This window comes from Ambystoma mexicanum, chromosome 4q (genome assembly GCF_040938575.1).
Source record: "Ambystoma mexicanum isolate Mex_15411 chromosome 4q, UKY_AmexF1_1, whole genome shotgun sequence".
NCBI classification, from domain to species: Eukaryota; Metazoa; Chordata; class Amphibia; order Caudata; family Ambystomatidae; genus Ambystoma; species Ambystoma mexicanum.
In genome coordinates, this window is record NC_090928.1 from 1027064131 (window position 1) to 1027087997 (window position 23867).

Below are 23867 nucleotides of genomic sequence, written 5' to 3' on the forward strand. Positions count from 1 at the left end.
ATTCCGATAATATTTGAATTTTAAACTTTATAAGTTGATAAGTACTACAAAAGAATGCTCCACATGAACTCATTTTATACTTCTGTATCAGGGTATTGTTCCATGTCATGTTGTTATTATTGTTAAGTGCAATCAAATATGTATCAAAAGAGGTCAGAAAATAATATTCAAACTTATTAAATCAGTAATATTACATTTGATGTAATTATTTAACTCATTGGTGATGTCAAGTATGAGGCAATTAGTGATGTCACCAGCCAGTGATGTCATCTATGATATCATAATTGTGGTCATACACTGCGCAAAAGGGGGCACATAATTAAGGTGGGCCTACTTGAAATGCGATTGCTGAATTTCAAGGGTTTTGTTGTGTTAAATCTGATCACCTTAACCCTCTCTCAATCAAGTTTTTTGTTTTACTGAATAATAATATCTTCACAGGACGTACATATGGACACCTGACTTTTCAAAGTCTAGTATCTGTGGCTTTCTGTGGCTTTCTATGATCTGACCAAGAAATGCTCAAGATTTATTTGTCTTTGACAAATCTTCCTGATTTTCTAGTTTTTTTTGCAAATAATGGAACTGTGGTGACTAAAGTTGGTATCACATCATCTCATTTTTTTGCTTATTTTCTAATCTTCCTAGGACCTTTGTTTTTTTGAGCGGTTCTTTTCTTACACTAGTCCTCACCCGAGAGTTTAGGGTAGAGCCCCATGTATTTGTTTTTTTTGTGAATAAGCGATGCCTCCTTAAAGTTTATGTTCTTCTTGCTGTTATGTCTAACATTTAAAATGTACTTAAGGAAAGATGCTAGGATTCTTGAATGTTGACTTGAAAATTGTATACAGTGGTGCAATCTGTGAGTTTATTGTATGATGTTGTACATCATTTACTGTTTTCTGTTCTGATCCAAATTTCTAGAAAGTATACCTTATACCTATCTTGTGTGTTTGTAACTCTTAAGTTTTCATTACATAAATTCATAAAAATATCTTCAGTATATTGTGTACACATCTCTATATTCCCTGAGTAGGAATTCCCAGAAGAAATGTTGAGTTCTTCAAATTGTGATATGTGTAGGTTCAATAGACAGGGATCAAAATTAAGATTGCATAAGCAGGAGCTAAAAGTAGTTAATGGGTATCCAGCATTAACCAGTTACCAGGAGCTACCAGAGGGACAAGGAGCATTTACATAGCGTTCTGCAAATCTGTCACGCACTCCCAAGAAGTCCAAGCCCCCACCTCCTCCCAAGCCCTTGCCTCCTTACCTGTCCTGCGGTCCGAGTGTGGGTCTTCGCGGCTCCTCACCGCCCAGCCCACTCGACCCGCGACGAAGCCCCGCCCATGCTGGCGTTCCTGGCGCTTCCATCCTCGCGGGTCTTGGGGCCTGCCATGGCGCCTGCTGGAGCGCAGGGGCACCCTCAAGCTCTGCGGGCACTCCGGGACGCCGACATACCGCAACCATGGGTCACGTGAACCGATTAGCGGTCACGTGACCCGGAGGAAAATGAAAAGACGGTCACGTGACCAGGTGGACAGTCACGTGTCCCGGAAACACGCATAACAACAGCATCAGTCCGCCCATCCAGCGCTTCTCAGCTGTTTTTGTGGCGGCTAGTGGCATTTCTTGGAACTTCCTTTGACTTCAAGGATTTTTGGACTTTGCTTGGTGTACCTGGATTGCAATTGGATCATCCCTTGCTTATAACCTTCTGGAACTGGTTTTGACCCTTTGGAACGCTGCTGGACTTCTACCTGGATTGTCCTTTGGATTTGTTCGTCCTTTGGATTTGTTTACCTAGGATTGAGACCTTGTGCTTCTGTCTACCAAGTATTGGGACTTTTGAATTCATCTTGGCATTCCTGCTGACTACCTACTTGCACTGCTGCCCTCTCCCTGAGGTTGGAACTATTAGGTCCCACGTCAGCACCGGTCATCTCTGGGGTAGGAGTCATTTACGGTCCATTTCCTTTTTGTTCATTGTGATACTAGCGTATTTGTATCTAACCCCTACCTTTTCTTTCAGCCATCCGGGACCCGGTGCATCCTGTTCCTACCTCCCTCTGCGGCCCCAATAACCAATCAGCAAGTGATGTTACTCATCTCTGATTAGTGCTTGGGGACGGAGGCACTATAATCTTCGTGGACTCCAAGGCGTAACAAAATCTAGCTTCACATAAGATGCAAACATATCATTGTGTTCATTAATTATTACCACTTACGCTTTACCTTTTGAATAGATATGTCCTAAATGTTATTTATAAATTGTGCCAAACACACAGTTAAATTCACATAGGTGTGTTTTTTCTGCATCAGTTGGTCTTGTGAGCCAAAGGTAGCTCATGTAGCTGTTTGTGTCAAATAAACCAGGCTCTTCTAGGATACAGGCACTAGCGAATTAGCTCCCAGCTCCCCTCAATTTCGAACCCTAACAGATTAAGTGCAAAGGCTGAGTTCATGCTGATGCGTTTGCTTTGTAAATTGTACTTGCCTATGTACATGTTATGTTATGTTATGGGATTTATAAAGCGCACCTGTTACCCGAAGGCTGATGGGCGCAGACTGACAAACACGAAACAAAAATACATATGCAGCATAACTATTCACTATCCGTTATCATAACCAGCCAGGCTCTAGACAAAGAGCAATGTTTTCAGCTTCTTTTTAAAGAGTTCAGTTGAGGCCAACGTTCTTATTGAGGTTGGAAGGGCATTCCAGGCAGTAGGGGCCGCTACTTCGAAAGATCCCTGCCTTGTTTTGTTGGTCTTAGGCCGAGGTACGATGAGCGTGTTTGAATTGTCTGATCTAAGTGACCTTCCCTTGACTTTCATGATTATGGCTTCCTTCAAATATGAAGGCATTTGACCTACAATGCATTTTTGCGTGATGAGAAGAAGCCTAAACCAAATTCTTTCTCCAACCGGCAACCAGTGAAGACTCCTTCTGGCCTCAGAGACATGATCTCTTTTACTTAGGCCCTTGCCCCAATTTGGATCACCTGAAGGCGATGAATCTCAATCTGGGGGATACCCACCAGAAGACTACATCCGTAGTCTAATTTTGAGCCAATGATGGCTCTGGCCAGTGTTTCTGAATTTTTTTCAGAAATAAATGGGCGGAGATGACGGAAAAGTTTAAGGAAGTAAGAGGCTGACGAGACAAGGCTATTCACCTGCGCTTTCATGTTTAGATGTCTGTCCAGACATACGCCCCGGGTCTTAACCTTAGGCAGAGTTTTAATGACACAGTTGTCCAAGTTCACATTCTTATATTCCGCTCCTAATTTATCCAATTTGCTTGGAGAGCCTACGAGAAGGAGTTCAGTTTTAGCACTGTTCAGGCACCATCCAGTTTTGGATTTTCTAATAGATTACATTAATGAAGATTTCATCTTTTTTGATGTGTTCCTGAAATGGGTAGGACGCATTGCGTGTCATCCGCGTAGTTGGCAAACACGATCCCTTCCTCTTCCAACATCTGGAAGAAGGGGATCATGAAGATGTTATAAAAACACAGAGACATGCATGCTCCCTGTGGGACTCCATACAATAATAGCATGGGATCAGCTTCTGCCAATTCACTGGCAACTCTAATTTGCCTATCCTTTAGGAAAGATGATATCCATTGAATGGCCTCTTCAGAGAAATACGCATTCTCTCTTAACCTGGTGGCCAAGATCGAGTGGTCCACCAGGGCTAAGGCCGCGGAAAGATCTAAAATCATCAACAAGGCAATCTGACCTTTATCCATACCCTGAATGAGATGGGATTTGAGATCAAGAAGCGCTGTTTCCGTGCCATGATTGGCACGGAGCCCTGATTGATAGTTGTGCAGAATTTGATTCTTTTCCAGGCATAAAGAAATCTGATTGTACGCCACCCGATCCAATATTTTAAGGAGAAAGGCAGTATTGGTAATAGGCCTATAATTAGAAGAGGTAAGCGGGCATAAGTTGTTTTTTTTTAATAAAGGTGTGAACATGAACAAATGTTGTTAAAAATCTGTCCTCAGACATTTACTGATGTGGCATTTCTCTTCCATTGAAGTAAGCTGTGAGGACCTCTATTACTTCCTGTTGTGGAAAGTCTGTGTACTTCACTTTCAAATCGAATCAAACTAATATTTTTGAAATAGGGTTAAAAGTAAAGCCTTCAACTAAGTTGATCACATCTCTCTTATCTTGCAGGTTAGCTTTTGTATTCTGAGCTAGAGGTTTAATGACTACATTATTGTATGTACAATGTGATTCTAATACAGAACCACAACCTAAACCTATTGGTCTACCTGGTGTACTTAGAGAATTTGCGTGTATTTTAGACAAGTTTGTGTTATTTAAATTACCATGTTCTTGTCTTAAATTAAGAATGTAATCTTTAACACATTTAGTAAAGTCTGTACGAGTTTTGTTTTTGTTGTGTGTTTCATTATTAAGACGATTTTATTCAATCTTGTCATATGTCTTGTGACATAATGTTACAATTTACCCTACTTTGTCTACTGATTTCATAATCATTTTCTTGTTATGTCCATGTGTATTCAGTGCTTCCCAATCTGTCCTTGAGGAATAAGATAATAACTTGTTCTTACAAATAGATTTGTCAATTTGGTGCAGAGAATCTTGTTCAAATTTTAAAATCTATCTCGTTTGGCAGTGATCTGGTAAAATAAACATGAATGTAGCCCTAAGGTGTGTTTCTTCACAAATAGCTTCTGAAAAATATACAGTTAATCTTACATTTCTGAAAAATTACCTTACCTCAATCTCAGTCTTGTTTTTATTTGGAGCTTGAGTGGGAAACAATTATAAACCTGTCATTAAGATATTTTTACTTTTACTGACCAAAGGGATAACCAGTGCCACTGAAAATTGGAACCACATTTATCATCTGTATGTCTTTCTCTTATTTTGAAACATTCAGTAACAAACACTCACTTTGGATACCCGGTATTCCGTTTGAAAGGCTGGCCTCTCTGTGCACCTCTTCCTAAAAAAGGTTTTATTTGTGGAGTGTAAGAGCTCTGTTGGTTTACATATGATGCTCCAGGCATCTCCCTGTCCCCTGATGACCCACTCAGTAAAGAATCTGGGAAAGGAACCCATTTCTTTGTGTTGTTATGTCCCCGCAATCTCAACTACTGTTAGTGTTTCGATAAAGGTTAGGGTGAATTTATAAAAACAGAAACATGACTTATTTATCGAAGTACTTGATATCTGTTTTAAGATTATTCAGTTTTCATTTAACATATTATTTTTGCAAGTGCCAATCACGTGATTAACGGAAGCTAACTTATCTCTTGCTTCACTGTTGGTGGTTTGTTCGATAAACCTTTTTCAGCTTGCTTTAATTTGTTGAATACTTGGTCTCTACTACATTTAGTTGCTATTGCACTAAAATTCAGCTTATAGCTTTAGTTACCCAAATATGAACAAGTGGCATTATTCATCTGAAGTCGTATGTTCTACCAGTGTCAGAAATATAGTGATAGGTTTAGTCTTAAGCAGGTTCTTAACTTTCCCTCTTGTGTTTCGGGTATTAAAACCATAAAAATATCTGCAAGGCCCTCAATGTGCTGCCCAGCAGCACACTAAGGAATACTATTGCTTTGCTGGTGAACCAGATCCTGCACGGTTAATGTGGACTCCAGAACCAGTCACCATGACAGGAGGTTGACATAACACAAAACTAACTATCGACATAAGACGAGCATCGGTATCACTTCAACCTTTCATTAAAATACTGATGAAATGTCAAATCAACGAAAGATACCCAAGTGTGGTACAATCATACATTGCCAAAATGTCAGTTTACTTATGAAAAGGAGGACTTTAGTTAGAGGAAAAATAACTAGAAACAATGGCCACAGCCAGACATCCCAGAGGGTAGCTTAAATAATTTTTTTTTTTTTTTTAAAAAGTAGCTGTCTATGTAGACACATGTATGGATGTAGGTTTTCTATTTCACAGAGAGAGCGTATGCATCTTCGAGGTTTCAGCACCAACCAAGAGAGATGCCAGAATGTAGATTCCCGGACATTTCATCACATCTAGACTGGACTGGATTTAAAAAATGTTTATGAGAATTATGGGAATGTCACAAATATCTAGTTGGGCTGTACTCATCATTTACTATCTAGCCTTATTCTATCTAGCATTACTATTTGCTGTACCTCACGATAAGTAAATGGTGCTTGAGAAGTGTGACTAAATGATAATTGAAACTGTCCATTTGTCATGCTATGTTAGTGGGATTTATACCACACAGTGCTGGCATTTGCATGATCTCTAGGCACTCTGGTCGGATCTGAAAATAAGAGCGTGGTGGGTTTGTTAGTGGAAGGGGGAGAAGCACAGGAGTACTTTTGCTGTGGTGTTGGTAGTTTCAGTTTAGGAAAGACGGTCATTGTGTAGTTTTGCTTCTAGGTAGTCAGGTTTGATGGGAGTGGAGGCGCTTGAGTCCAGATGGGTGGACTTGCATGCCCATGGCATAGAGAGACATTGGCCGTGTTGAGATTATGTGAGGTATTGGAGGAGGGGTGGAGTGTTTGATGTCATTGTGGTCGGTGCTTATAGATACACGTGGTATAGTTGGTATTGTGTGTGGTATGTTTTCAGGAGTATGGAGGGTTTTAATATGGGTTTGTGGGGGAAAGGAAATGTGATGCTCATGTCAGAAGGTCACAGTCGTACAGTTAGCTTTTTGGGTGCCTGAAACCCAGTGTCCCGTGGTCGACTATGTTTGTTCTCTCTTTGACAGTAATATTCTCAACAGTCTATTCTCAAAATCTAAACACATATTTATTTTAGAATCAACCTACATTTTCAGAATTCACTGCAATGCAGGAAATGTCCACTCAGTGTCATACCTATTATGAAAGATACAAGAGAACATGTGGCATACAAATATGCTTCAAATAATTTGTTTTGTTATTGACTAGATAGGGAAGGAGATGAATACCTATGCAAAGAAAGGAATGTTCAATTCTGGGTTGAACTTTAGAGCATCAGGGGTCCCCTATCTAATATCAATACAGGTTCCTCTGCTTTAAGTACTGTATTAGGGCCATATTATGAGTTCGGCAGTGTAGTTAAAAAGCAGCCGTAATTACATTAATGCCACTTTTTAGTGGTAATGGAAGTACCAATGCACCTAAAACACCGTTGCATTGTGAGTTTGACTTGAAGTGGGGGATTGAGCCTTCAGCATAATACTGGAGGTAATTCTTCCATTCTATGGCCTTACATGGGCAGATTTGCAGTGTGGAATTACTGCTCATGTTAAATTCACCTAAAATCCACATGGAATCCTACTGACTCCAAAAATGAGGATTTATACTGCCATATCATCACTCAAAATCCTGTGGTAATGCCATAGGGCCGGGAGGCAATAAAATGAATGATGTTAGAGGCAAATAAGCAGATTTACTGGCGAACACATGAGGGCCATACCGCCCCCATAATTGAGGGATATAGAGCCCGGCCGACCCTACCCCCAGAGATATCTTGCCCTGCTTGCGCAGTCACAATCTCAGCCCCCCAGCCCTCTTCTCATCCACAAATATTCTAATGCTCTGTTTGGGCTCCCGTCCTGTGAATGATTCGTCCATTCCACACCTTCTGAAGAGTCCAGGGAGCCCCTCAGCAGTATAAGGCCACTCAGGTTTAACAGATCTCTCAGATGTCCCAGCTCCTTTATTGCTTCCTGGAGCCTAAGCTCTCTTAGTCTGTCTCAACTCCTTCAGGCCTCTCAGCAGGACCTGAGTTTTTCAAGACTCCTCTGCTCTCTTATGCTTTTAAGATTGCTCAGTCCCCTTAGATTTATCAGGCCTTGAAACTCTGTCAAAATATTTTGCTCTCTGTATTCTCTTTACCCATGCTGCTGTGCTCTTTCTTCTCCAGTTCCTTCAGTACTCATCTTCACTCCTGCTTCTCCTCTCTCTGATGCTTTGAGTGGTGCCTCCTACATAGGGCCTGGGCCAGGTACTGGCACTGGATTGGTTGTTGCAGTCATGGGCTCAGTGGCGAAAATCCGATTGACCGTGAAGAAATGTAGTCCAGACTGTTGGCCATATTGGATTTATATCATTTGCTCTCATTTATCATGTGTTTGCCTAGCAGGTCCCTTTCCCCTCGGTGTGGCCTGATGTGCTGTTTTTGGGCAAGAGAGGTAAATGCTGTGTTGGTTTTGGATTTTATGTGCCTGTTTGTTATCCTTATCCCTTTACATTTCTACTTGGGTGTTCCTGTAGTTTGGCAGTGTTGCTGTTTGCAAGCCTTGCTGCTAAATGTGGAGGTTGTTATACCAGAGTTAGATTTCCCTTTTGTGTGAGGGAGAGATGTATTTTTCCTTGCTGGTATAGACAACGAATGACGGCTTTGCTGGAATATGGCTGAGGTCTCACTGTCTTCGGATGTCTTGATTCTTGCCTCTTTTACGGATGTGTCACAGCTGAGTGAGGTGGTTGCATTGATGTATTTCTCCCAGGGTTTGGAAGTGTTTTGCCTCTTGCCCCTAAAGACTGACGGAGTGAGTTCTAGTGAAATTAAAATGGATTTTCACAGATTCTGAGCTCCATCCATTCACTATCCTCCATGCTCTGACCATGGGGAGTGGAAGGAGGAGTCTGAGACCAGGTCAGGTCACTGACTCTAACACTATTTACCTTCTTCAACCTTATTTCATCTTGCAAAGTACAGTAACTGCTCCCTGTATCTCCCCATTCCATACAAGAATTGTCATGGATGCCAAACATAAAATACAAAACTCCTATTCATACTCTAAGATTAAAACTAAATTTAGCATTGGCTAGCTTAACCATGGGACATTTGGAAATTGTAAAAACATGCCATTCCGCCCAAGTCAATGTTTGTTTGAAAAATGTGAAAATCTCTTCTGATGAACTTCATACTGGCAGGGTGGCATGCTTGCGATCCCTGTAGATGTGTTCCTTTTGGACAGGGATCCAAGTGTTTCCAATGGCCACTTGGCAATGTTGGAACTTGGCTCTGGTAAAGAAGTTGCTCTTAGCCACTTTCGCCTCCTCTGGGAGAGGCATTTCTTCATATCACTCTATAAGTGGCTGATCTAGGAATTTGGTGACCTGTATAGTGCTAGCATTTTGAAACAGACACTGTTCTGGGCCTCCTACAAAAAGGTTGCAAGGTTGTTGAAAATAACTGCTTTATGATTCAAGGCAAAATACCTTCAGAAAAATGTTGAATGCTGTTACAATCTACAAATACAAATGGAGTAGGTAAAGGGCCTGTGTATGCGCTCTGCACACCTCACATTAATATTGGGATTGAGCTGCATTGCAGACGTCAGGGCCAAGAATACCCACTAATGCCTGGTAAAATAGAAAATCTATGACAAGGAGTGACACGCAAAACGCGCTCTTCCTTTGTTTAATGAGAACATTCGAATTGATGCTGTTAAATATGAGAATGAGTAAAGTGTCCAAGTGTTGGTCAGCACCAGTTGTTTATTGAAGATATCACAGAGTGTCAGCCGACACGTGTTTCGACAAGGAAAGTCGTTCTCAAGGCTGACATAAAGATCAAAATAAACAGTATAATACAATGAAACCAAGAAAGTGTTCATATACACAAAGAGAATAAACACTAAATTTTAAATAACATACTCGAGTTGTAATGGAGTGTGTTGTGGACACAGGGGCGGGCCAGAAAAGAAAGAAAAGGGAACTTAATATACAAAGCTTCTAATGTATCTTGAGGCACCATTGGCTAAAGCAATCAGCATATATCTCAGGCATTGGGTGTACTTGGACAGAGACACAAGATGACACCATACATTCCCGAAGTCAAGCTAAGTGTTAAGTGCACTGTTATGTGTTGATTGATGACCAAGAAGCTGGAAGTCAAGCAAAAACGTATGTATGTTAGTCAGCAATAGATAATAAATGAAAAATAAGTTAGCAATGGGGGCGACTACGGCCCCATTTTATGCCAATGCAAGTTTGAGACAGAGCATGTACTCCTTAACCATCGCTGGCAACAAGATCTAAGTATTTGGATCAGATACATTAACGATATCTTCGGAGTATGGAAAGGCGCAGAATTGGAACTACTAGAATTTTTTGATTACTTGAACAGCATAGACACCAGGATCCAGTTTACGCTTGAGTACTCCCGGGAAAGTATACATTTTATGGATTAAGATTAACATAACAAATACCCAATACCAGACAACTATTTTCCGCAAGCCAACAGACCGCAATAATCTGCTCCAACGACTTAGTTTCCATCAACCAAGTCTCATAAAAAATTTGCCCTACAGCCAGATGCTCTGGGTTAAAAGACTAGTGAGTGATCCTACGTACTACGACAATGAAGTCAAAGAAATGGGAAAGAAGTTTCTAGATCGAGGATATACAAAGGAAGAAGTCACAGCAGCAGAAACACGTGCAGCAACTCACAACAGAGAAGATCTGTTGAAGGCAAAAACTAAGAAGGACACCACACCACCGCTGGTGTTCGTGTCTAAATATTCAAGACAAAGTAACTGTATTAAGGTCATAATCAAAAAACACTGGAATACAGTGACATGTGATCAACGGGTTGAACACTTATTCAAAGATGTCCCCACATTTGCCTACCAAAGCAGCCAAAACCTCAAAGACAGACTAGTCAAAACAAGACTGGCACCTAAAAAGAAAACCACATAACGCATTGGCACTTTCCCTTGTTTAAATTGTAGTAATTGTGGTTACATAATGAAAGGTGAAACACTCAACCACCCGCATACTGGAGAGACAATCAGATTGAAAAGCTATGCCACGTGTGATTCACACAATGTCATATATGCAATTAAATGCCCATGCAGCCTGTATTATGTAGGCCAGACACAAAGGGTGGCCAAGGCCAGGTGGAATGAACATAGATCCTGTATACGGAACCAAAACAAAAACTCGGCAGTGTCCAGGCACTGGCATGACGGACATCACAATTTGGCCCAGATCAAATTTGTAATTTTGGAGGTAGTACAAAGAAGACATCAACATGAGAACCTTCAGAAGAGATTGGACCAACGCGAAACCTTTTGGATTGACCGGCTCAGCTTCTTGACACCGAAAGGGTTAAATGAGGAGATTAACTATATGTGCTTTTTATAAACATTGTCGATCGTCCGGAGCCATCTGAACGCTTATGACTATTAATCTATTGTACAGCGCTATTTTCACATTTCCAAATTTAACTTTGATGCATTTAGTATGACCGTGCACTCTTTGATTTAGTGTTTTTGACTTTGTTGTGTTTTTGACTTTGTTGCTTTTTATCAGTTCAATCTACACATAGACTAGTTGGCCCCCTTCAACATGAGAGGATTCTTTCATATCTGCTCTCTGAATGCGTAGCTACACAATTCGTAACATGCCCTGTAGGAGGGCACATAATGGGCAGTTTATGGCAACCATGTCATCATAGATTTGAAACTCCTACACAATGCGTTTTGCGTTGACATTTACATTTATTCACTTTAATCATCCATTAGCACTCATACTTGCGGATACACATGCCGCACATTTTTTAAGGCTTTAGCTGCACACATTTTCAGCTGACCGCCACACACAGCGATTCTCTTAAGATTCACAGTAACCTTAAAATAACACTCCACTTCAGGCATTCACTGTCACCATGGAGACATCCCCGCCCCCGGGTGCACACTCGGGGGTGGGGCGCGAGGCGTACGTGCTCCGGCCTTCCAGCTGGATCACGACGCCTCGCACAATCTCCATGGCAACGCATAAAGAGGCTTCCAGCCTGCGCGAGCACGCGTCCCCACGACTCAGTTCGGCAGAAGCTGGATAACAAAAGGAACCTGAGGTGAGTGCTCCTGTTACGGCAATAGCGCACTAACAGAAATGATCTGAAAGAGAGACACAGGCTGAAGGCATGCTTATCTCTCAGCAGGGGCAGCTTTCTACACGTGCTTCCGCACGTATCAGGAAACCAGATTTACATCAAACTAGGTATGTTGACTACACGGATCATTCTTCCAATATACATGTACCGAGGTCCAAATGGCATTTAAAACTGAAAATTATTGTGTTTATGTCTTTTTTTCATGTTGGGATGAATCGGCTGATACAACAAATGATGGTATGGGCTTTTTGGTATTCTTGCTTGAACAATTTCATGATATTATGCGATTTGTTGATTTTGCCAATAACGATGTTTCTTTGTACATAATGAGTAGCCTATTTGAGCAGCGATAAACATCTAACTAGCCTAATCGAGCAGATGATAAATTGCCTATGTACAGCCCAGACAAAGGTTTTTCCGAAATTCATTGGAAAATGTACACTTTAGGCCTACTGCAATGATTGCTCAGCTCTATATATAAAAAAGAAGTGCTATATTAAGCGCATATATCAGAAATGTGAATAAAACATTTCTGGATATACATTCAACGAGTCAGCATTTGCTTACAAAGATTTACTATTGAACAAGATATTTGAACTTTTCAGCTCCTTTGGGGGCTAACTGTGAGCGCCAGTTTTAATGAGGTGGTGTCACCTTATTTGTTTTGCTGTCTTGTATCTCTGTGGTCCTTATGCTATAGGACCATTTTGGGCTGGCAGCTCCAGGCTAAAACAATTGGCAATACGTTAAAACATTGAATGCATCATTTATCTAAGATGGTATAACAACGTGGTGCCCACCGCTCCTCTCCATTTCAGATGGTACTGTAAAACATAACATTGCAGTGTATTACAGTATGTGCCATGAGAAACGTACATCTAACACAACAGCAATGCCTTTAAATGCTTTTAAAAAATGAATAAATCAGAATTAGAATGAAGAGTGAAGGGCGGTAACTATACGTAAGCATGCATGATATTAAGAGGACAAAACTTATGTCAGTAAATATCTGGTAGAGTCTGCACGCCGCAGCATGTTATGTTATGTCATGTTATGTTAACTTGCTTTCTAAGACGCTAAGGATCCGTGAGTGCCAGTGAGTAAGAAGATTGGACTGTAAAATATAGCACTGAGGTGTATAACAATATGTGTCGTGAGAAATATCCACCTAACAGAATAGCAAGGTCTTTAAATGATTTAGACACATTCAGAATCATAATTAGAACAAAGAGTGTAGGGAAGTGACTACACACCCCATCAAGCACAGTATAAAGAGCACAAAACTCACTATCGACCGCTATCTGGCATAGACTACATGCCCCAGCGTGCAATGTTATTTTACCTTTCTTTCGTAAAGCGCTAAGGACCCATGAGTATTAGAGCACTGGATAGTGGGCAGCAGGGAAAATCTAACATTGAGGTGAATTACAGTATGTGCCCTGATAAACTTACATATGACAGAATAGCAATGTCTTTCAAAGCTCTATTAATGTAAAAACATCTCAATTAGAAAGATGATGGTTGGGAAGTGACTACATGTTCCAACATGCACAGGGCTGAGATCGCAAAACGCACTGTGGATGCATATCTGGCAGAGATTCTGCTTTATAATATCTATTCCAAACCTGTATTCAATCTTCTAGATGGTCTGGGCATCAAGCTTGCTAATTATGCGGATGATACTCAGATGATTGTGGAGCTTTCTGGATCTTATGAAGCAGACCTATTGAAAGTCGGCAAGGATTTCGGTGCTGTCAAAGCCTGGATGTTAAAGAATTGTCTTTCTATAAATGATACGAAAACAGAGAGTCTGATTCTTGGGAGTGCTGCGAAGTTGAAAAAACTGAATATCCAGTATGAGTCCTTTGTAATAGGGGGCACTGAAATACAGGTATCTGACCATTTGAAAACCGTAAGGGTCATTTTTGATTGCAACATCCATTTTAGTAAACACGTGTCTTACTTGAGATCCTGCTGTGCTTATATGACCCATCTACTTTGGCAGATATGCCCGTACATATCTGAGGAAAACATGACTCTGGTTTCAACAGCTACAATACCTTCTAGGCTGGATTATTGTAATGCGTTACTGGTTGGCTCCTCACAGGCAAATGTGAAGTGGCTGCAGACCATTCAAAATGGTGCAGCCGGAGCCGTATGCTGTATGCAGCCTGGCGCATAGAGATCATGTAACAGCTGCCCGTAGGAAGCTACAATGGCTCCCTTTTCACCAAAGGATTTGCTTTAAAGCATACTGTCTGTATAAATGTCTAGCAGGTGATGACCCAGATTACCTCATTTCGTGAATCATGAGGCTGCCGCAAAGGCGCATCTTACGATCGAATAACAAGGACCTGTTGATGCTGCCTAGATTTTCATTAAAGAGTTTTGGAGGCCTGAGCTTTAATGTTTGGGCACTGAGGGTCTGGAATGATCTTCCACAGTCTCTAAAACAAGTACCGTCAATAGCCCAATTCAAGAAAACCCTGAAGACATATCTGTTTAACGGAGGAGGGGCTTAGGATTCTTCTCTCTCTCTCTCATCGACTTTCTCCACTGTTCCGCACCTCTCTTTTGTGTTTCTTGTTTGGCTCCAGTCATGTGAGCACCCTGAGACTGCGGGCGTGCTGGCGCTATATAAACATTCTTTAGACTGAATAGATTACACATCCAAGCATGTAAAGCTATGTATGTTAAGTGTCTTTTGTAAAGCGTTGAGGGCACGTGAGTTTTAGAGTGCTGGAGTGTGAGCAGATGGTACTGTAAAGCATATCAATCAGGTGCGTTACAGTATGTGCCCTGAAGAAACTTACATCGAACAGGTCTGTAAATGCTTTCAAAAAATGAATAAAACAGAATAATAATGAAGTGCACAAGGAAGTGAATTGCAAAACAGGGCACCTAGCACCGAAAGGGATCAACTACAGTAAAAGACAAATTGAAATGGGGAACAGTGAGTACACGGGCGTTAGAAGAGCTAAGCTTGTGGTTTGGTTGATAAATAAACATTAAAGAGCATACTGGAATAAACCTCCCTGAGGACAATGCACATTTGAATGATATGTTTCCTGAAACTGGAAGTTAACAAAGAAGGTGGCAGGCATGGGTGAATGGAGGGGCATTCCTAACCATACATGCTGCTTGATTGTGTATTGTATTCTACATTAATAGGAAGTCTCACCTTGCGGTTTTCCATTTCCACCCCAATGCATGGTGAGATTCCGCCTGTGGTTAACTTTATACGGTGCTCCCGCAATAAAATTGCCTTGTCAAGCTAAACTATCCTCTGCTCATCTTGTTGACGGAGCTGATCTATAAGGGTGAATGGGAGGAGAAAGGAGAAAGTCAATGCCAGTACAACATACTGTACCCAGAGCTGCATCTCTCTCCGTTGCACAATACTTACTCGTCCAAATTCTTAATGATTCTCTTCTCTGGCTGGGCTTTTCCAGTGGTGTCATAGTAAATTGGGGATGGCGTTATAGAAATCCTGAGAGTTAGCCATTGCCGGATCTGCTGGCAAGTGCATAAGAAGAAGTAAGATCAGTAAAAGACATAATTACATTACGATACCACTTAAATTCAGAATGAACAACTGTACGATTGTTCCAAAAAGGTGGCCTTAAAACACGGTTGCATGCTACAGAGGAGGGGAAGCACGCCGCATGAGAACGAATGCATGGGCTGGATCCTTGCTTGATTGAGCACCGTATAAACAGCCATTTACTCGTGGCATCACCATTAACTACAAGTGAGGATAAGGGAGTGGGAACCACCTGAATATTCAATACAAGTCACAATGTTAAATATGGTTCAGTGGTACAACTGTGCAGTCCAACGTCACAAAATGAGTAAATGCAAATATAACCAAGAGCCAGGAAGCATGCCCGTCTTCCTCAGAACAGAAAACGAAAAATATTTATAATGTGAAGGACATTCATGATAGTGAAAAACAAATAAATAAATGATGCATACAAAATGACCATATTTATATCATATTCATATTAAACAGGCACCTGTGTCTCTTGAAATTCTGTTCACGCATATACAAGTTAAGTTATTGCTCTCCCTATTCCCTGATACTCTCACTTCTGGTCTGATAGCAGGGAACATATGCTTGTGTGCAGCCCCCCACAAGCAATGCTACTGTGTAGTACCTGCACAGAAAGGAACAGAGCATGGCATGCACTTGGAAATACCACCTGAGACTTCTTAGATCTGCCCTTGCTTACTTTAAACCTGAGTGTAAAATGACCATCCCAGAACACCCTTCATATGCTAGACACGCAGATGGAAACAAACATCAGCAGAATATTAGACAAAGGGCTCATTACGAGTTTGCCAGTATTCTGGAGTTAAAAGCAGCGGAATACCGGCAAAAGGAATTACCAATTGGTCAGGCGGTATTACCACTGGAGGTATTACCTGTCAGTAATACCGCCAGATTACACGTGGTGGTTTAATGGTGTAAATCTCCATTTTAGGACTCCATTGGGGATTTTTATGGTATTGTCAGTCAAAAAACTTCATTCCGCCTGAAAGACCATCAAAGTGCATCCTAATAATACATTTCTAATACATAATTGCAGCAAACACAGCAAAAATAGAATAATCAAAACCGTGGAAGGGGGCGCAGCCACCTTGGATGCCACCAGACAGATCTTTTGACCAAAGATGAGGAACCACCGACCCCAAGCCTCCTTAAACTCCCAAAACACCTCGGACCCAATGGAATAAGATTTGCCCCTGAGAGGGGTCTGTTACTAATAGGGTCACCCAGGGGGGACACAAGGGCAGTGTCAAAGAAGGGGCTGACTATAATCCCACTGTTTCTAGTCCTCCCGTGGTGATTACATTTTGCCAAGACATCCATTGCCATGTGGGCATCCCTTTAGACCAGTTTAACAATGTCAGTTTTGGCAGGGAATTTGAATTGTCTGGTGCACTCTAACATAGAGCCCCTGGACACAAACCCACAATCCCCCACATACCGCATCCAATGAAGGCATTTGTTCAGAAGGGCATCCTTAGGTTCTCTTGTAGTAGGAGACAGTTTTGGAATCCCATGGAGGAACACTGTGAAGCTACTACGACCTACATATGTGTGGTTCCCAGACGAAGACCTCCCCTGACCGGGGAATAAAGCATTAGCCTCCCTCTTCACTGGGTGCTTGTTGCCCATGGCCATACGAGCAGTATTCCACAGTAGTGGGGCTTGTCCCCCAGAGATAAACTCCCTGTGGGCTCCCTCGATGAGGGTGGCACCGGGTGTAGGACCACCTCTGATCGACTCTTCATGGGAGGGGGAAACAGATTAGCACAGGCAGGGAAGGGGGACAAGGGCACAAGAGATGTGCCCTCTGTCAGAAAGTGGTTTCGGCCCCTCAGACCCAGCCCCTAAGGAGCCCTCCCCTCCCCTCCCTGCCTCTCTCTAGCCCCTAGCCCACATAACCCCCCTAATCAATACCAGTAACAGATTTCTAATCTCAGCCAGCTCATTTCTGTGGGGAAGTTCTGTGGCGGATAGGGCTGGCTGGCAGTGATCTCCTTTTGAGTGGCGATTGGGAACCCAAGGAGGACTAAGACGTAGGAAGGAGCTGACCCCCGAGGGAGCAACAGGTGTGGGTTCACTCCAGATGATAGATTAGATGGAAGGCTGAGCTGATTTCCCTCCCCCGATCCATCTGAGCCCAGGTCCACTGGATCAAAAGCCAGGGGTGCAAGAGAAAAGGGAGGGTGGGTTTCAGTAATATCCAGTGTCATCTGTGGGAGTGCGGTGTCAAGTCTTGGACCAAAAGGAGGGTGGACAGGGGCCAGTGCCAGAGATGGAGCCAAAGGATTACGACTTCCAGTCAGATTTACAATGCCAGTGTAAATCCTTTTGCAGCCATTGGCCAGGGTATCAAGGAGGTCAGCGGTGGCCATACTTGTCAAGACTCCCCCAGGGATTAACAAGTCAGCAACGGGTACAGATTCAACCAGAAAGGAGCTGGCCAGACCGGGAGCGCGGAGAAGGTTCGAAACAAATCCGCGGTAATCCCAGAAGACTGTGGTGGGGACCCTGCCTGAAGGCCGTAGGAGCAGGGTAAGTCGGATAAAGGCTCCACAGGGACCCCCTCTATGTCACAAATAGTGTTTGTAGACAGTTGGGGTGCTCCATCCACACTTGAGCTCCCCAGGCTGTAAGTGATTTCAATCCGGCACACACCCAAGTCAACGCCTAGCGTGTAATGCACAACTGAAATCCTTATTGATTTTTGTCTAAAACATCTTTTATTCTGAACGATGTACCACTTATATCATGCCCCTCTCCTGGAACCCCCCCCCCCCCCCGTCACACTGAACCAGGATTCAGGCTGGTTTGCAAAGTTAAAATATTTATTTATGTATTTACAAATTAATCACACTATGTTTTAATGGGTACACAATGATCACCAATGGGGTGATGTAACACTAAATAATCTCTTTAATACACAAGGAGTCATAGTGAGCAAAACAATTCAGCACAGAAATAATGCTTTTGTGTGTGTTCAGATCAAATAGCAGTGTGGTTACTAGTTCCCCCTGTACATCCCTCAACCCCCCAATTGGCAATGTAAAGAGATAGGAGGAGAGAGCAGGTATTCAGTAATGGCAGAATTCAAACAAAATATCAATCCCCATTCCCCCCAGCAACACAAGAGAAAAACAGAATTGATTGGCAAGCAGTCAGAATGATTTTAAAGCTATCTTGAGAATGGATTGGGTAAAAACACTAAATATGGTGCAAATTGCTGAAATTGTTTAAATTCTTATGGGAGCCGCTTTGGATAGTTGCACATAAACACTAGCAATGATTTGATACTAAGAAACAATGTGAAATCTTAACATTAAGGTCGGAAAGCAATCAAAAGCTGTTTTACACGTGTCAGAATTTCCCTAAAACGAAATTTGCGGCAAACTTTTCCGCACGCGGTAATCACGAAAACGGGAGACCCATATGGATTTGGGATGCGGTTAGCTACAAGCAGACGATGAAATTTTGTTTATAGCACACACATTGAGGGAGTTATGGACGTTTTAGTGGAGGTCGTTTTTCGCGACAGGCGCAAGAATGGGAAACAGGAATGCACTTTTAAAAGACAAATGGGATTTCTTGACTGTAGAAAAAGAGAATGCCACACATGAATCTCCACAGTTCCTGGCCAAGGACCCCTTCACGCGGTGGATACTCAATTTCTTTCTGGGATTCACTTTAGTTACTCACAACACTAATGACTTATGATTTTAGAATACAAAAAAGAGCAACTCAGCGCAAGAAAAGTTCTGACAATTCAAAAATAAACAATATCAGGTTCTGAAGACAAGATAGGGTGGGTTTAAGATAGGGATTAACTATGGACAGTACATATGCTAGTGACACAGTTCTATAGATACTCACTAGATATTTTTTTAAACAGAACAGTCAGGATTCTGGTCCGTCAAGATTTCTGGTTAGGGAAGGGAATCTGATTCTGGGATAGACAGCTGGGCACATCGGATTGCACTCGGTCTGTTCAAAGCACGGCACAGGACTGGATTGGATCTTTTGGTTCGGATGATAATTATTTTCAGCAGGCAAGCAGTAAAGCACAGCCCGGCTGTACGTTTGATGTTCCCCTTAGGTTTCTGGGGTTGGTTCTGGTTCTGGAAATTTAAAGCCTAGCTGAAAATGCTTCCGCTATGCAATGGGCCTTTCTGCTTTGCCAAGCTTCTGGAGTCTGAAGCAAGTAAGATGGATATTCCTGCAGCAGGGTGCTCCGCCAGCATTCGGATAGTGGGTGAATCTGCCTGTCCGTCCGAGTGCTGAGCTGTCTCTATTTATGCTTATGATAAAGGGGTGTGTGTGCTGGTTTATCCTAAACTCGCCCCTTGGACAGGGATTGGTCAGGGTCTCCTCTCTTCTTTGATAGGAGGAGGAAAACAGGGTGTCACCTTTATGATGTAGGTTTATGAGGCATAGACTCCACCCCTAGCTCCTTGAACACAAAATCTACTGTGGAAATCTATTATTTCCACATGTGCAACCTCTATAACAAACATATGTACAGATTACATATTTTTGTAGCAGATACTCCTCCAAACCCTGTCGCTGTAGGATCTTGTGTATGCTTTTCCCAGAATGTTGCCCTTTTCATCCGGAACACAATGTCCAATTTAGGAGCACATTTCTACAAATATGCGCGTTGAACATGGGCATACGTTTATAAAGTTTCATACTTCTATCAGAAATACATTTTGTCTAATATCACATTTTCTGCCATTTCCTACCAGAACATGTCACAGAGTTCTGGCGCCTTTTCACCCGTGCATCCAGAAATTACATTAACAATGCTGTTATTTCTATATTTTGCACAATTATACATAGTAAATTATCAGTCTTTTTAAAATGTGTCTTTTGCCCTTGTTAAGCAACAAATGGTTGTTTAGCTCTACCCCTTTGGTCTCTCCCTGGGACCCAGGAACATCTCCTCCCTGTTTGTTCATTGGCAGAGAACATTAACAACCCTTCACATCTCGCATTTCCTTTAGCTGGAGGGTGACCATTGTCTTCTTTCCCACTGCAGACCAAATTCTTCCCCCACCATATAATCATCACTTAGGTGTGATTTCCTGCTGGAGAGGACTGGAGGGAGAGGCCTTACCTCTGTGAGGAGGAAAGCTGTTATTCCATTTTGGGTGGCTTTTAGCCTAGCTTAAATTTAAATGTGAAATTCTGTTGCATTTTTCCTTAGCCTAAAAACAAACATATGATTTCAAACTAGCTGCTACAACACTTATTCCAGATTTTAAACCATGGGCTCAAACAATTACAGCATAGGTTACTCTCAGGAACAGGCCATTCAGATTGCAAACATTTGATTTCAGTTTCTAAAGGTTTAAAGTTTATCATGCAGGCTTCTGACAGCTGTCATTCAGGAGGCCGAAGGTATTGCGCCCAGATTTTGACAGATTCCACAGGCAGGCAACTTTTGCTGTGGATGTTTCTTTGATACTTTCAGCTTTTTCGGGACGTTGTAAATTCACAATGATTTCTTGAACTAAGTGAATTGTAGCACCCAGCAAGAATTTTGGATGTTTGAATGAGTTTCGTACCGGCATTCTGCAGTTTCAGCAACAAACAAAAAAGAATTTAAAGCAGGATTTTGGCTTTCCTTTAGCAGAGCACTGCTTTTCCTTCTGTACTCCATTTTCACTTGTTGTCGAGCCCAGTGACATATTTCAGGAGTGAGATCTCTGTTCCACCAATGACAACATGTGTGGTAGATTGGGCAGCCATCTTTTTGGGCGTTGCAAAGCGCGATTTTCAGAGGTTTTGGCGCGCACAAGGGTTTTGCGGCCATTTTACTATTTTTGGCACCATCAGAACACAGTGATGCTGCATGGCAGAACAAAAGTGGGTTGAGACATCCCACAAAGCACCCCCTCATGACTTGAGGTTGACCACCCGTCAAGGGGAAGTCGGGAGATTGGGATGTTCTTTCTTTCTTTGGTCCTAGTGGAGAAAATCGTCTGCTTCTCCCATCAGTGCTAGATCGACATGTTCTCCTCGAGGGTTCTGGATGGGAGTATGGAGTGATACTCCGGGCCCCTTGGGTCTTTCCTCCCGGTCCCTGAGTGGTCCTCCTTGGTACTTAGAATCCTTGGTTTCAGTGCTATGAGACCGAACAGAGCTTGGTTATGGAATCCTCCCCACTACTGTTCATGTAGTGGGGCAGATGCATACATTTGACATACAAATGACAATATTCCCCACCTGTAAATCCTAATGATTTTGACAGGTGGGATGTTTTTAACAGTTGGAATTTTCTTGTGATCCGGAATGTCCCCCTCTGGGTTTCCGGTTGGTTCCTCTATTTGCCGCAAAGTATGTCTAGGATGGCAACTTTTCAGCTGGTTGATGTGGACCCACTTGTCTTCCCCCTCTGCCCTTGGGGATGCATATTTTGTAGGCGACTGGTGAGATTCTGTCTACAATTTCAAAAGGACCCGCCAACTTGGGAGAAATTTGCGCTGTTTGGCTTGGTTCCTTTGGAAATTGTACAACTAGACCCGGTCTTCTACTTGGTATTCCTTTTTAGTTGTCTTAAGGTCATAGTGGGTCTTCATACTGTCTGCAGATCTTTCTAGATTCCGCTGAGCATAGGCAAAAGCATGTTGAAGGTGTTTTCTCAGATTCTCAACATACTCATGAGTTGTGGAGGCATTTATCAAGGTCTGCTCTTGGGTTCTGTAGAGCAGATACTGGGAAAGCACCATCCTTCGTCCAGTCATCAGCTCAAACTGAGACATTTTTGTTGCAGAAGAAGGGGTAGATCTGAAGGCCATCAGGAAAAGAGGTAATCGAATGTCCCAACTTGGCCCAGAATCTGCCACAAATATGTTTAATATGCTCACAATTGTCTTGTTGTATCTCTCAACTCCACCACTAGAGACTAGCCGGTAGGCAATGTGTAGTTTCCTTTTGACCCCAAGTATCTCCCACATCTTTGTCATCACTTCGCTAGTGAAGTGGCTACCTCGGTCTGACTCAATCCTTTGGGGTAGTCCAAAACGCAAGAAGATGTGATTGATCATCAGGGCAGCTGCTGTTTCTGCCGTGCAATTTGGGGCCGGGAGACATTTCACCCATTTGGTGAACCTGCATGTTACGGTCAACATGTAATTGTTCCCCCTAGAGGAGCGAATCAAGGGCCTGATAAAATCGACTTGTAAATCTGACCAATGCAGTGTCATCCCCCTCTTCTGGAGGGGAGCACAGTGTGTGAGTGATGTTGGCTGAAATTGTGCACACACAAGACACCCCTTCAAGTATTGGTCGAGGTTCTGCCCCATGTGTGGCCAGTATGCAACCTCTCGCAAGATTTCTAGTGTCGTATGAAACCCCCTTATGACCGGCTGTGGCCGCATCATGGGCGTGACTTAGCATCAGGTTTCGGAATGAGGTAGGGACCACCGACTGGTCATGGCCAGCTATGTATCTCCTTACTAACAAACCGTCTTGGATTCGGAACATTTTTGGACATTTCATCAACACTCTGAGGTCCTCTTTCCCTGTGTAATCGGTATCCGTCAGGGGAAAGTTCTCAGGGTCATCAATGTGTTGATAAAACTTAACACTTATTGGATCCCCTTTTTGAGCTGTAATCAAATCAGCGTCTGGGGTCTCCTTACTCCATTGTGCAGATGAGAGTTCATTGTGAGTATTTGTCTGGGACCTATGATAGCAGTGACCTGGATTTCCCCTAACAGGGACTCGATCTCAAGTAGATCCCCTTGGATGGCTCTGGTTTTGGCCAGCTGATCAGCTAGATCATTTCTAGTTTTGTCTGAGCCTCTACTTTAGAATGACCCTTGATCTATCTTTTTCCAGTAGATGGTCATCCCATTTGAGGTGACCAGATCATCAATATTTTGTATTAATTTCCCATGTTTCAATGGTTTGTTATTAGCACATAGCATGCCTCTAGTTTTTTTAATTAACCAGGTGCTCCACAAACCCGTTCCGTACATAATCTGAATCAGTGATTATGACCAGTTTGTGGAGTTGGTGTTGGACGGCAGTGAAGATAGCTTGATGCACAGCCATCAGCACTGCCACTTGACTACTTCGGGGAACGATTTTGTACCCAGCTGAGGGTTCTGGGGCATCATTCACCCATGCATTCCCTACGCCGGCCACAAGTTATTTTTCCCTGTTGTTGTCAACATGGTAGGAGCGCCCTTCCACGTAGACAGTGGGCATTCCCTCACACTGGTCTTCTTCATAGACTTTGTGTGGGGAATTAAGGTATGCCTCCATGTTATCCTTGATTTTAAGACTTTCGTCCTCGAAACAGTTTTCTCTGGCACAATCATGCAAGTCCGCCAGACCTTGCGCGAGGGGACTCTTCTTGTTTTGGCCATATCTGACCTCCACAGGAAAGCCTTGCATTGGCAGGATCCAGGAAGTAATTTGGGA

The 23867-nt window shown here is 42.5% G+C and overlaps 1 long non-coding RNA gene across 2 annotated transcripts in view; it reads right to left on the minus strand.

The window, feature by feature from the left end:
* The window catches only part of LOC138468152 (uncharacterized), a 155286-nt gene extending 139889 nt beyond the window's left edge, over positions 1 to 15397 (minus strand). Inside the window, exons 1-3 of one of the 2 annotated variants that reach the window (XR_011268215.1) lie at positions 15294 to 15397; positions 15069 to 15199; positions 12509 to 12711 (exon numbers count right to left, since the gene is read on the minus strand). This is a non-coding gene — a long non-coding RNA (uncharacterized lncRNA). Of the gene's footprint in view, positions 1 to 12508; positions 12712 to 15068; positions 15200 to 15293 lie in introns of those variants that run through there. The other variant, XR_011268214.1, reaches the window with a different exon arrangement.
* Positions 15398 to 23867: the final 8470 nt, after the last annotated feature.